Source organism: Mobula birostris, chromosome 9 (assembly GCF_030028105.1).
Source record: "Mobula birostris isolate sMobBir1 chromosome 9, sMobBir1.hap1, whole genome shotgun sequence".
In the NCBI taxonomy this organism is placed as follows: domain Eukaryota; kingdom Metazoa; phylum Chordata; class Chondrichthyes; order Myliobatiformes; family Myliobatidae; genus Mobula; species Mobula birostris.
The window spans coordinates 13031428-13047124 of record NC_092378.1 but is presented as its reverse complement, the minus strand read 5'-3'; positions in this window follow the sequence as shown (position 1 = coordinate 13047124).

Genomic DNA, 15697 nt, shown 5'->3' with positions numbered 1-15697 from the left:
ATCTTGTTTTGTACTCAGTTCTAGGTTAAGTCTCATACCGTATCTTGATCCTAGTCTCAGATACTCCAACACTTGAGTCCTAACCATCCTCGTTACAGGCACTGTATTCCATCTGCCACTTCTTTGCCCATTCTCCTAATTTGTTGAAGTCCTTCTACAGTATTCCTGCTTCCTCAACTTTTCTTGCCCTTCCACCTATCTTTGTATCATCCTCAAACTTGGCCACAAAGTCATCAATTCCAACATCCAAATCATTGACATACGACATAAAAAGAATCAGTCCCAACACAGGCCCCAGTGGAACATCACTATTCACTGGCAGCCAACCAGAAAGGGCTCCTTTTATTCCCAATCTTTGCCTGCTACCGATCAACCAATTTTGTATCCATCTTTCCTATCTTTTTTCCTATGTTCTCTTTATCTTGCTCAGCAGCCAAGTGTGGCACCTTATCAAAGGCCTCCTGAAAATCCAAGTACACAATGTTTCCCAATTCTCCTTTGTCTATCCTGCTTGCTATTTCCTCAAAGAATTCCAACAGATATGATTTTCCCTGAGGGAAATCATGTTTTGAAGACGAGGATTTGAGAACATGAATAGAGATGACTTTCTCCAATTATGTAGGGATCTAGAATATTGTGTACAAGTTCATTTCTCTACCTAAGGAAGTGTATACTTATAGCATACGGTAATGTAATTGGGAAAAATGTACATAATTCACAGCTACTGGCATTGAGTTGGGGTTTCGTTTTAAGGGGCTGGCTGGACATGATAATATTGTTATGTAAAGATTATTTGTGCATTTTTGTGTTTATGCTTCGAAGTTCAATAAAATGTGTTACGGGTTTAATTAAACATAAAATGCTTCATTTAGTTTTATTTGTGAATACTTACATTGGTGACCCTGATGCTCTAGGAGGATTCCAGAGTTATGGAATATATTGGCCAATGCAGTTACTTTGAAACTACTGGAGTTTTGGGAGCAAAATACCATTGCTTGGTTTGTAGAAGCTGAGGCTCAATTTGCTCTGTGAGAAATCTCCACCAAATTGTACTACATGGTAGTACCACTCAGCAATTCCATGGCTGCAAGAGTGATGAGTCTGCTTGAGTGCCCACCTGAACACAATAAATACCGATCGCTGAAAACTCACCCCTTACAGATTTCTGGACTAACGGAGTCTGAACACGTCAAACAGTTGCTGTCCTTGCCCAGCATCGGCAATGGTAAGCCTTCAGAGCTAATGGCCCACATGCTGTCTCTCCCCGGAAATCACCATCCTTGCTTTATTTTTAAAGAACTCTTCATGCAGCAAATGCCTGATCAAGTTCACATAGCCCTTGCTAATGCACACATGATGGACTATAGGGAGCTTGCTAAAATAGCTGATGGTTTACACTCAGCCGGGCAGCAATGCATCATTCCTCCTCCTTTCTCAAACTCAATTAAGCCAGTCAGCAAGACCCCCACCGCAAGGATGCCCGCGGCTGCAAAACGGATGAAGCCAGGCCTGGGCTTTTTCAAAATGTGCTTTGGTATGAATGCTGGGAAGTGCTGACTGCCTTGTAGCTTCAACAGCGCCAGCGCTTCGGGACATCAGAGATCTGTGAACTCCGAGGGTTCCAGCTGCCAGGGTTGTCTACTGTTCATTACGGACTCCCTATCAGGGTGACGCTTCCTGTGTGACACGGTGCTCAAGTGAGTGTGCTGCTGGCATCGCCTATTGATGAGAAGGCAAAGAGCACTGAAACCTCACTGGAGGCCACTAACAGCAGCAAGATAAAATCCTACAGTGACATTGAGTTGGGGTTTCACTGTAAGAGGCTGGTTGGACGTGATGACATTGTTATGTCAGGATGCTTAGCCCATTTTTGTGGCTAGTTTTAGAGTTCAATAAAATGTATTACGGTTTCATTAAACATAAAATCCTCACTTCGCTTTATTTGCAAAAACTTTCAGTAGTAGGTGAGTTCCCAAATATCTAATAGGTTGATTCCTAGGATGGAGGATACTTCACAAGAGATGAGATGTAGCAGACTGAGACTATACTCTCTAAAGTTCAGAAGAATAAGAGGTGATCTCACTGAAATATTGAAGATTTTTATGAGGCTGGCAGTGAAGAAGTTTCCCCTGTTTCAGAAGAAAAGGGTGATCCATTATGTGCCAAGATGGGAAGAAATATCTTTGCCTAGAAGTGAGTGAATCTTAGGAATTCTCATTTGCTGAGTATATTATTCACTGATTGATAGAATTTGGGATATTAAGGAAATCAACAAACATGAATTAGTTAACCAAAACGGTGCTATGGTAAAAGAGCAGTTATAATCTTATTGAGAGACAGAATATGTGTAATTATTTAACACAATCATTCCTACAGACCCAATCGAAAAGCTCCAGAACCTGGCCCTCTGTACCTCCTTCTGCTGCTGGACTTCATGACCGGAAGACCACAATCCGTGCAGATCGGAAATAATGTCTCCGCCTTGCTGACAATCGACATTGGCACACCTCAGGAGTGTGTGCTTAGCCCACTGCTCTACTCTCTCTGCACCCATGACTGTGCAGCTAGGCACGGCTCAAATATCATCTATAAATTTGCTGATGATACAACCATTTTTGGCAGAATCCCAGATGGAGATGAGAGGGCAGTTTCAAGTTCCTGGGTGTTAATATCTCTGAGAACCTAACCTGGTCCCAACATATCGATGCAGCTGTGAAGAAGGGAAGACAGCAGCTATACTTCATTAGGAGATTGAGGAAATTTGGTACGTCAACTAAAACTGGAGAATTCCTACAGATGTACCATGGAGAGCATTCTGACTGGTTGCATCACCATCTGGTATGGGGGGGGGGTGTTATTGTGCATGATCAAAGTAAGCTGCAGAGAGTTATAAAATTAGTCAGATCCATCACGGCACGAGCTTCTGGAGTATCCAAGACATCTTCAAGGAGCAGTGCCTCAAAGAGGCAGCATCCATTGTTAAGGACCCCCACTGACCAGGAACAAGCCCTTTTCCCATTGTTACCATCAGGAAGGAGGTACAGAAGCCTGAAGGCACACACTCAGTGATTCTTCCCCTCTGCCACCCAATGTCTGAATGGGCATTGAACACATGACTACCTTGCTACTTTTTTATTCCTGTTTTTGCACTACTTATTTAATTGTTTTATATAAGGACAACAAATTTCATGACATATGCTGGTGATATTAAACTGGATTCTGGTTCTGTTTATACTGCACCTCTTCTTCAGTTCTTAACTACCTTCTCAGTTCAGGGGCACTTGGGGATGTACAAGTGTAAACCATATCTGGAAAAGAAATACATTACAACAAACATAGATACAGTAATCTGTTTCTTTGCTGCTTACATCTGGAGCTCTTTTCCATCTGTCTCATTAGAAACTATAGAAAAAATAAGGAACATACATTTCAAGGTTGTGTACCATTAAAACACAATAAAGAGCTCTTGTCTAAAGTAAGAATAGTAATTAATTTCATATTCCAAATTATCCTGCAGCTCTGTCAGTGAGCAAGTTTCATTTGTCTGTCAGCAGGCAAATGTTGAGTTGTGAGAATTTCTTACCATTAGGTTGACAGCCTAAGAAATCTTCAATAAATTTTTTGGTCTTTTTATTCTGAAGAACCAGTCTTCTACTTCCTGGGAAGGTTTCCTACTCATTTGCAAGGTAGAAGCCATTGGAATCAGTGAAAGCAATCGCTAACGACAGGCACAGCTCATTCACAGACATATTTCTTGAAGGTAAAATGAACAAATATTAACAAAATCCACTTATTTTTCTGTCCTCAGTTTCTATGTCTTATATTTCTTCTTCATAAAATAATGTATTCTTTGGTTGTCAAAAATTACACCTTTCTCTTCACCATCTGAATAGCATTTCCAACATGGGGAGTCATTAGGCCTTAATTCTGCTTCTTCCAATGGCCTGATTGAACATCAAAACCGAAGTCTTCAGAAATAAGTTTCTTGATCAGTTTACCACTAGCCTACATATTTTATACTCTGGAATTAAGCTGGTACTGTAAGGAATTCGAAAGGTCAGGGAAATGTGATTCTTTTGGATACGACAGTAATGTGGACTTTGTGCATTTCCTTTAACGTACTTCAGGCCACAGAAAGAAAGCAAATAATAGAGACCTTCAGAGAAATGGACAAGGGCATGAATAGTTTAGTTGGCTTTGGGAAAAAACTCTTGTGGATTGGAAAGATGTAAGAAGATGAAGAGTTTTTGGAGAGAGTGGATGAGGGTTAAGATGTCTACCTCTGAGTAGGAAATGCAAAGCAGCTCAGTGGAGATAGTGATGTGGGTCTGTAGTGATAGATTTGTTGAGAACAATGGATCAGAACTTGGCTCGATAAAGGAGCTCGGGAGTGCAGTAAGGATGACTCGTGCCTATGACCTGCTGTGGGTGAAATGTACACTACAAACTTTTAAATAATTTAGAATGTATATTGAAAGGAGTTCATGGCACCCTAGATGAGATGGTCAACAACTCCAGGCTTGAAATAACAAAATAAACATCTGAAGTTTCAACAGCACAGGAATAAAATGATGTGAAGTCAAACAATGTCCAACAAATAAAAATGTTTTATCTTGGCAGTGCTTAAAAACCTTAGCTCAGAGTGAAGTGGGTATAAAGTTTGTCTGTGACCAGCACACAGGGATGATAGAGACTCAGTCAAAGTTGGGTGTTTTGAAAACTAAAACAAAGCATTGGTTTCCCAGCAATTAACAACTTTAAGTTTTGGCTCGTTCAAGATAACATTAAGACAATGAGCTTGTATTGAAAGCTTGTAGTCAGACTCTGGAAATGTGGTAATAGAACTGCATTGTATTGAAAGATCTTGTATCAAACAGTTAAGCTATGTTTGTGATTAATTTATGATACTTCTTATTATGTGAATGAAGTGAGGTTTATAGCACATGCTACAAGAGAAAGGGAAATGATGGGAACAGGAGGATGGGATGATGTGGAGAAAGATACTATGCATCCACATCAGTGAATCTATGTATCCCTGTACTGTATATTCTGCTATGTATGATGAGATGTACCATAATTACATCAATAACGATGCAATTACACTGGACAACAAAGACTTTGCTTCCTGAATACTTTTTGGTGTATCTTAGCTGCTAATCATGAAAATCATCATGAAATTTCCCTATCATGCTCCATTTTTGAGATCACCTATATTTGTTAATTCAATTCATAATTGAAGTCAGAATGAAAATGCCAAGATCAAGGAAGGCATTTTTGTTGGTCCACGAATCAAACAGAACACCAATGACAGGCAATTCAGGGAAAATCACATGGAAGGCATTCAAGGATGTTGTTGAAAATTTTCTTGGCAACTACAGAGCAAGAAACTATGTGCAGTTGGTTGAAAACATGCTTCAAGCATACAAAACCATAAAGTGCAACATGTCACTAAAGATTCATTTTCTGTATACCCATTTAGGCTTCTTCCCTGCAAATCTTGGCGCTGTCAGTGACGAGCGTGGTGAAAGGTTTCACCAGGAGATTGCAGTCATGCAGGAATGGTATCAGGGCAACTGGAATCCATCAGTGCCGTCTGATTATTGTTGGACACTTAAGCAAGAAGCCTCAGACACTGAGTACAAACGAAAATGATCAGCAAAACATCTTTTAGCTCAGTCGAACATTTTGCAAAACATCAGCACTGTTATGCAATTAAGCACATTATATTCAATAAAAGTTAATTTCTTGTTTCTCCAAATTTCTATGTGATACAAGTAGTCTGAAATTACATTTGTGTTCAGCTGCATAAACCAAAAAAAATTCTGAGGAAGCAACACTTTCGAAAAAATGCATTGCCCATGTTATAGACACAGGTATCCAGAAATGTCAGCTATGTGTGGCGGACTCATAATCACCAACACGACATGGTGAGATGTCAACATAATCTGCAACAATATGGTCATGACCAAACAATCCCAGATCAATGCAATGCTTAGATGCATGCAGGGCTGCCAAACTTCATGAGTGTTCAGTTATTTCCTAGAATGGGAACTTAATTTCACAGGCACTGCTGTTGGGACCCTGGAAGAAGATCAAAGTTTATACTTGTATTTTTTTGGAAAAGTAACTCCCCATTGATTCAGCAAACTGGATTCAACAGAACTGAGCCCTCTTCAACTATCTACAGGGGCACGATTGAGAGCATCCTGACTGGCTGCATCACTGCCTGGTATGGGAGCTGTACTTCCCTTAATCGCAGGACTCCGCAGAGAGTGGTGCAGACAGCCCAGCACATCTGTAGTTGTGAACCTCCCATGATTCAGGACATTTACAAGGACAGGAGTGTAAAAAGGGCCCGTAGGATCATTGGGGACCCAAGCCAGCCCAACCACAATCTATTCCAGCTGCTACCATCCAGGAAACAGTACCGCAGCATAAAAGCCAGGACCAACAGGCTCTGGGCCAGCTTCTCCCACCAGGCTATCAGACTGATGAACTCAGGCTGATTTGAGTGTACTCTATATCACATTGACTGTTCTATTTATTATAAATTATTATAAATTACTATGATTGCACATTGCACATTTAGACAGAGACATAATATAAAGATTTTTACTCCTCGTGTATGTGAAAGATGTAAAAAATAAAGTCAATCAATTCAATTCAATACTATCAAAAAGGACAAGGGCAGCAATGTTACCGGAATCTCCAAGGTCTATTCAAGATACGTGTTGTGTTGCCTTGCCCACACATCTATTTTCATAATTCTGTAACTACCTAACTGGTTCCTCAAGGTTGTTATAGCCGGGGGTGGTAATGGGGACAAGCTCCCACTACCTATTAAATGCTCCCAATGGCGTGCATCTCCAATAGCCTCTCACAACTAAGTCCAGCTCTTTGACTTCATGTGTGGCTCAGCTAACAAGCCCAGAGGAACTGTTCCTACTGACAGGAGAAGGGGCAATGGTGGGTTACTGGTGCCTTAAAGCCAGTCACTCTGGGCAGATGGGGCTCCTCAGCCGTGGTTGGCATCTCATCTAGGAAAAGGAAAACTCTGAACTCGAACCCCTACTGCCTCACGGCTATACCCACCCAGGGGGGAGGCTTTGGTAGTAGGCCCTGAGGGAAAAATCCAGAGCTGGCGTCCCTACAGTGAGTTCAATGCTGACTGGCAACTCCTGTGACGCTGCTGGTACCGAACTGTTTCAGTCTCTGCCACTCCTTTGGGTTCATCAGTTACGTGGAGAGGGGGAGCTTGCTACATGGGCAACAGCCTGCTCTCCAAATCATACTGCCCAGGCTTGTGTATCTAGACAGCTGGGATGAAATATCCACAGCTGACCCTGACTCAGACCCAGACTCAAAATTACCTAGCTACTAGCATTGATCAACAGAGGAAATGCAGTCATCCACAGCAAAGGGCCATTGCCATTTTGGTAACCACATTTGGGATGGGCATAAGTGCAACCTTGGTAGCATCACCAGAACCCATATCCAAACAAAGTGCTTGAATTTCACAGTGAAATGTTTTTTGTTAATTTTGTTTGTAGATTTTATTGAGATTTCTGCTATTAACTGTTGTACGCCCAAAATAGCTTTAACTGGAGAAAATTAAAGGTTATTGTGAACCAGAATGAAATTCATTTCTTCATATTTTAGTGAGCCAAGTGGGAGATTGTGAGCAAATGGAGCAGAGTACAGAGACAGGCTGATAGTCAGAAGATTGGAGATGAAGAGACGAGCATAATCATGTTCCACAAAGCTAGATAATTGCATTGCCTTTCAGTTCCGTGCTAGAAAATAGCTCAGTCCTAAGCTAAACATAGAGCAAAATGTTAATTTCCAATGTACAGCAGCATCATCTCTGCATTTGAATCCAGACTATATGGGCAAAATAAACATCTTGTCAAGCAAAGGAGACAGCTTTATAATTGAATTGTGTTCCTTGAGGCAGGCAATATTTTCATCAATTTGTAAACCCCATATGGATAAAAATAATAAAAGGATCCTTTTGCTTTTATTGTACAGATATCCTATATATGAAAATTGTCTCTCCAGACCTAACAAATCTATTCAAGTGCCTTCAAGCATCACCAATAACAATCAACATTTGCCTGCAAAGCGAAGTAGACACTATTTGCATTGTAATACCCTTACTCTTTTACAGAAAGCTTTAATTACTGTTGAGACTATTATAGTCAGCAAAGCATTTTGTACTAAAAGCTGTGCTATAGAATGCCTTATTTCATTCCAGGCATAAGATTATTTTGACACTGCTGACAGCAGTTCCTGCTGCTGGGAATGCCCCCCAACCACATCACCGTGACAACTGTACACTGCATGCAATTGACTCATAATAGGTTCTGCCTAATGTTTAATACTTAATTTTTTGTGTGTTTTCTCCTGTTCTTACTTTCTATTTCTCTTCTTGCTGAGAATGACTCCCATTGTATTCCTTCATTTGAACCACACAGATATTGGAGGAAAATGCCAGATACTGTACACGACTGATATCAAAGCAACTGCTTGAGACAGGGGAGAGGTTACCAAGCGCGCATTTTCTCGCTATTCTTTCTCCTGTGTGGGAAGCTTTCAGTGTTCATTTGTTACCACCTCCAGTCAGCACGACTGAAAGCAAAAAAAAAATTGCCCCACAGAAGGAGAACAGTCCATTTAAGAACTGCTTTTGTGTTAGGAAAATGCTTCTACCTCCTAACGCAAGGTCTTCACACAACAGCGCCAAAGCTAATTCATTTTGCTCAAGGGCCTGAGCCCAAAAACTTAAGCTATCTATTCCCTATAGAAATAATTTGCTCTGGACCTCTTGATTCCACCACCAATCCCATCTGGTGGTGAAGAGGGTTAAAGTATAGGGCCCAATTACAGGCCAGGATTATGTTGCTAAGTCATAAGCTCTTCACTCATCCTTGTACACGTTAGGGGCAGGTACACAACCGGAGGAGACCATTAGACACCTTTCCTGGTATATAGATGAAATCACACGATTGAATTTTTACCTTCTCTCTGTTACAACTTCCCCTCCCCCATGACTATCCTGATTGACGAATGTACTAATAACTTATATAACATGTTTACTTTTAGAATAAACACGAGAAAATCTGCAGGCGTTGGAAATCCAAAGCAGCACATACAAAAATGCCGGAGGAACTCAGCAGGCCAGGGAGCGTCTGTGGAAATGAATAAATAGCTGACGTTTTCAGGACTGAGAAGGAAAGGGGAAGATGCCTGAGTAAAAAGGTGAAACGAAGGGAAGGGGACGAGCTGCAAGGTGATAGGTGAAGTCAGGTGGGTAGGAGAGGTAAAGGGGTGGGGAGGAAAGAATCTGATAAGAGAGGAGAGTGGACCATAGGGAAAAAAGGAGGAGGGGACCCAGAGGGAAGTGATAGGCAGGTGAGAAGAGGTAAAACACCAGAGTGGGGAATGGAGGAAGTTGTGGGGGGGGGGGGGGAGAGAGGAGGGAAATTTTTCTTTTTACCAAAAGGAGAAATCGATATTCATGCCATTAGGTTGGAGGCTACCCAGATGGAATATAAGGTGTTTCTCCTCGATCCTCAGGGCGGCCTCATCTTGGTATAAGAGGAGGCCATGAAGCGTCATGTCAGAATGGGAATGGGAATAAGAATTAAAATGCTTGGCCACTGGGAAGTTCTACTTTAGGCAGAATTTTAATTTTAGCAGTTTTAAATTTTCGAGATGCAATATAACTACCTGCCATTATGAGTCAGCACCGTTAACTGGGAAGTAATTTCTGCATCCTTATATTTTAACCACTGGTCATGACTAATGTTTTGTATCAATATTCAGCTTCATGTCTTCAGCCTTTGGAAGATTTGCCTCCTTTCTTTTTGTATTTATTGTTTCTTATAGGTATCACAGTTAGAAAACAGCAGATCGAGGTCTTCAAATAATGACATCATTGACACTATTATAGTTTTTATATGGAGACACATAACTTGAAAATAACTACAAGAGTTTGAAAAGATATGGGGGATCATTAACTGAAGTGTAAAATGGCGCCCTCTTGTGGCGTTGGAAGTGATAATGATTCTACAAATAATTCTCACAACATTCTTTGACTAGGTACCAAAGCATTTTTATTTACTATCTTTTTGGTGAATGATAGCATTTTCCTTTCATTGACCTTTTTAACTATTTGCCTTTCTACATATTGTATATAATCAATGTCTTGGTTTTCAACAATTACCGCCCCCCCCCCCCCACCGAATACTTCAACACACACCACATGCCAGTGGGTTGAGTGGGAAGAAAGCAAGAAACAATTGCCAGGTCTCTGACAATGGTGCTGAATAACCAGCTGCTGAGAAACACATAACAGTAATTAAGGTTTACTCACCCTTCAATTTCTCTCCATCATGAAATCTAGCAATGACATTTAAAAAGAGGCATTGTAATGAAACCCTGTTCTGTGCACAAAAACTACCATCCCACTCGATTCAGTTATAAATATGAGGAACGGCATTTTTTTTCAGACCCTAGAAACAAATGGCTGAGAATTATGGGTCTATTTTCTGAAGTTGATGCCACTTCCAGTGTGGTGCTGGGAGCTTTGCATGTTCACATGCTGAGTATGATTATCCCTCTTCACTGTTCAAGACCAGCATTAATTACATATTCATGGTATCCTGCTGATGCATTATACAAGGGTGGGATAACATATTCAGGTTTGCTGTAGGGACGGACTGCGACCACTTAATGGCTCATTCACCGGGCAAGGTCGGGGGTGAGCTCGTCAAATGGCTTAAAATGCTCCTGACTTAACAAAATGATATCGATGGCCAAAAAATAAAAATGTCATCTGGGAAAGTTTTGACAATACAAAAAAGAGAAGTGTGGCAATTGATGTGAGCAGTGGCCAAGATCTGGGTGCCTAGGATAGGAAAATCACCTGGATACAGACATTGTGTTCAGCAGATGTGCCAGATAGCTTGGTCCATCTGACTATTGACTTCCTACACATAAATGATCACAGCGCTTTACAGCTGTGTTATCAGTTACAAACCTCAATCATATACCATGAGGGCACGAAATTAAGCTGCTAGCACACTGATTAGGCCATCGCTTGATGGAGTGTCTGAATTCAGTATACAGTGATGACCCTGAATTTCCAGTTGCTTGCCACTGTAATTTTTTAACTTGCTTCCATTGTGATTGTTTTTTTTGGATGTTGGGGAACAATGAAAGTATATGAAAGTATGCTGCAGCCTTTTGGATTCAGTGTCAAATCCTCCAACTTTAAATAACTTGGACTTTCTGTTCAGAGCTGTGCATGTATGCCAGACGTCCATATTGATTTTGGCTGGTTTTGTTTCTCTCTCCACTAGTACAATCAGACCCGCTCTTAGCAACACAGTGGCACAGTAACATAGCGCTTTACAGTACAGGCAACCGGGTTTCAATTCCTGCGCTGCCTGTCAGGAGATTGTACATTCTCCCTGTGACTGCATGGGTTTCCTCCGGGTGCTCCGGTTTCCTCCCACAATGCAAAGATGTACCGGTTGGTAGGTTAATAGGTCATTGTAAATTTTCCCGTGATTAGGCAAGGGGTAAATCAGGGAATTGCTGGGCAGTGCAGCTCGACGGGCCGGGAGAGCCTGTTCTGTACTGTATCACAATAAATAAATAAACAAACAAACAAACAAACAAACAAACTAACAAACACATAACACAGACAAAGAAGCATAATGTTCTTCTAAATGCTACAGTATCCCATTTGGTCTCACCTATTCAGATTTATTCTACTTGTTCAACACATCCTTCTTCCACCTTCTCCAGAACTGAAAATTAACATTTGATTTTGCCCATTTCCCATTTCTGATAAAGGGTCTTGGTCCTGAAACATAAACTTCACTTTTTCTTCCTCTGATGCTGCCTGATCTGCTGAGTTTACCACATATGCCTTTTTTAATTTCAGATTTCCAGCACCTTTATGATCATACATACGAGGGGTGCTTGATATGTTCATGGTCCTATGGTAGAAGGAGTCAATTTTAGAAAACTCTGCACATTTATTTTTCAACATAGTCCCCTCCTACATTTACACACTTAGTCCAGCGGTCGTGGAGCATATGGATCTTGGACCTCCAGAAAGTGTCCACAGCAGAGATGATTGGTAAGCTTGTGGCCTAAGGTAGAAGGAGATGAGTTATACAGCTCTCATTACATGCAAGTGCAGGTTGACTCTTTGAGCGATTATGCAGAAAATTTGAAGTTAATAACTCATCTCCTTCTACCTTAGGCCACAAACTTATCAATCACCCCTGATGAGGGGAAACTTCTTCACTCAGAGGTTAGTGAGGGTGTGGTATGAGCTGCCAGCTCAAGTGATGCATGAGGGTTTGATTTCAAAGCAAGAAAAGTTTGGATTGGTACATGTATAATAGGGGTATGGAGGACTAAGGTCCCAATGCAGCTCGATGGGAGTAGGCAGTTTAAATGGCTCAGCACAGACTAGATGGGTCAAAGGGCCTGTTTCTGTGCTGTACTTCTCCAAGACTCTATGGCATTGGGTTCCCCAGGTGCTCTTATTTCTTTCCAGATGCCAAAGAAATGCTTGTAGGTTAACTGGTCCAGAACAAAAGTCTTCCTCGAAAACGGCGATTGTCCGTTTCCCTCGGTAGATGCTGCCTGACCTGCTGAGTTCCTCCAGCCTTCGTGTGTTGCTCCAGATTCCAGCATCTATAGGCTCTTGTGTCTCGATTTTGTCACATCTCAATCATTAAGACTAATCATTGGAGGTCTTCAAAAGAGAGCCCCCTCATTAACTTTAAATGACATGTCAACTCCATGACCAGGCAGCTTGTTGTGTGATGCTTTGTTGAGGAGTTTACTTCTTAAGCTAAGCTAGAAGTCTGAATTTCAGAACCCCACTCTGCCATTCTTGGCTGAGTTCTCCTAATTGCTTTCTTTACTGCTGATTCTTAAAGAATTCTGTGGTAAAATTAAAAATTTCTGCAGATTCTGATTCAAACTCAAAAAAGAATTTTAAAAGTACACAAAAACAAGTTTTGCTACATTTACTGTTTGGAAATCAAAATTGGATAGCAGTTAATTGAAAATGCTTTTATGCCTGGGTAACACATTGAAAATCAGTTCCAGAGTTACCTGCACAATCACTGCATGATATATAATGATTACATTGCATAGTCTTAATTACAAAGTTTTGTAGAACCAGTATAAGTATGGAACGAACTTTAAAAATAATATTTTTAAATTTAGCTTTATTTGGCATATGTACATCGAAACGTACAATGAAATGTGTTGCTTTGCATCAACAACAAACACAATATGAGGTTTGTGCTGGGGTCCGCCTGCAATTGTCACTATGCTTCTGGCGGTAACAAAGTATGCCCACTAACCCTTTGGCATTGGAATATGGGAGGAAACCAGAGCACCCGGAGGAAATCCTATGGTCACAGGAAGAACATACAAATGCTTTACAGACAGCAGCAGAATGGAAATTGAACCCCAGTTGGCAATCACTGGCGCTGTAAGGTGATCGTGATAACTGATATACTACAGTACTGCTCTCTGAGCTCTGGCCTGGAGTTAGTGAAGTAGCAACTGCTTCATTCCCCCCAGTATGAATGATTCGATTAAAGAGAAAATATGTCCCTATATGCTGTATGTCAATGCAGAATATGCAAGAGATTAACAATAACTTTCTTCACTTAAATCCTCAAGGAACACCACAAGATTGGTATGTTCATAGTGATCAAAATTTCAATGAGTCCGTCACTGTGCTTTTTTGGCACCTAGCCACACAATCACTTACTGGGGAATTTACAGGCTATTTCTAAACTATCCTTTCATTTGTGAGGCTGCTCGCTCATTTGTAAACAATGTACTTAAACAAATTGGACAAAAAATTAATTTTGCAACTTTAATAAAATGTTCATTCATTACTTTTGCAAGATCAGAACATTTTTCCCCTTGCTGAATCCCAATATTTTGTACCTCCGAAATGGAAGCAGCAGAAACACAAAGCCCAATCCTTCTTTGAGGAAGTGAATCGATTGATGATCGGTACTTAACGATGCTGAGTGGAGATCCTGGGATGGGAATCATAAACCGGACAATTGTCTGACACTGTCCACTGAAACCATAAAATTGTCTGCTGGGACAAAGTTTTGCATATTTTACCATTGAGAGCGTCCTGACAAGCTGCAGCTCCATCTGGTATGACAGCAGCAGACTATCAGACCCAAAGTCCCCACAAAGGACTGTGAGAACAGCTGAGAGGGTCACAGGGGTCTCCCTACCATCCATCAGGGACATTTATCAGGAGCGCTGCCTATGCAGGGCCCTTAGTATTATCAAGGATCCCCCTCCATACATCCAGCATCCTCTTTGACTTTCTACCATCAGGCAAAAGACTCCAATGCATAAAGACAAGAACAGTCACGATGAGAAACAGCTTCTTCCCTTGGGTCTTTTGGCTTTGAACTCCCTGCCACATCACATTCGAAGTGTGACCGGATAATTTCTACTTATTTTGTTTATCTATGCATAATTCACGTGTAGATTTCATTCTTACTTTCCTAAGTTATTGTGTGTTATGTGTACTACTGTGCTTCCCAACCTGGTCTGGAGAAACGTTGTCTCATTTGATGATATGCACGTATATGGTTAAATGACAATCGACTTGATATAAGCAATGCAAAATGCTCTTTTGTGAAGTTACTCATCCAAAACAAATTCCTTATATGAATGAGAGGATCACAGAATTTCCATTCTGTAAGTGTTATGTGTAATAAAAAAATTACAGGATATGAATGAATAAATATACCTGTAAGGCCATTGGTATGGAAACACCAATGCCATTGAACGGAAAGTCCTACAAAAGGTAGTGGATTCAGCCCAGACCATCGAAGGGTTAAGCCCTCCCAATTATTGAGCACATCTACATAACACACCGTCGCAGGAAAGCAGCATCCATCATCGGAGATCCTCATCATCCAGGTCATGTTCTCTTCTTGCTGCTGCCATCAGGTAGAAGGAACACGAGACTCAGGACTCGCACCACCAGGTTCTGCTGGGACAACCATCAGGCTCTTGAACAAAGGGGGATAACTACACTCACTTGCCCCATCATCGAAATGTTCATACAACCAATGACCTCACTTTTATTTCATGTTCTTGTTATTTATTGTTATTTATTTATATTTGTATATGCACAAGTTATTGTCTTCTGCACTCCGTTTGATCTTCTGTTGATCCTGTTACAATTACTATTCTGAGATTTGCTGACTACGCCACAGGAAAATGAATCTCAGGGTTGTATATGCACCTTGACAATAAAATTTACTTCTAATTTTGAAGTAATCAAAAAATAGTAAATAGCAATAGTTACAGGAGGCAAAACAGTAAAATGCTACTCTTGCGTTTGTAATCCATTACCTGGGTACAATAACTATCTCAAAGCGCTCAGTCATTTTCTTAGAAATAGTCTCCTGGGTCTGTTTTTGGACATCGGTCGCATGCTCACTCCAGTTCTGACAGAATGGCACATCATAAGAAGCATGAAGCTAGCTTAGCTCTGGAACAAATTTTCAGAGAGAAATTAACAAGTTCCCTGTGTCAATGCCCATGGACAGTCAGCACATATGTCATTTTGTGTCATATAAAGTGCAACATACTGGTGTTGAATTCCTTTCAA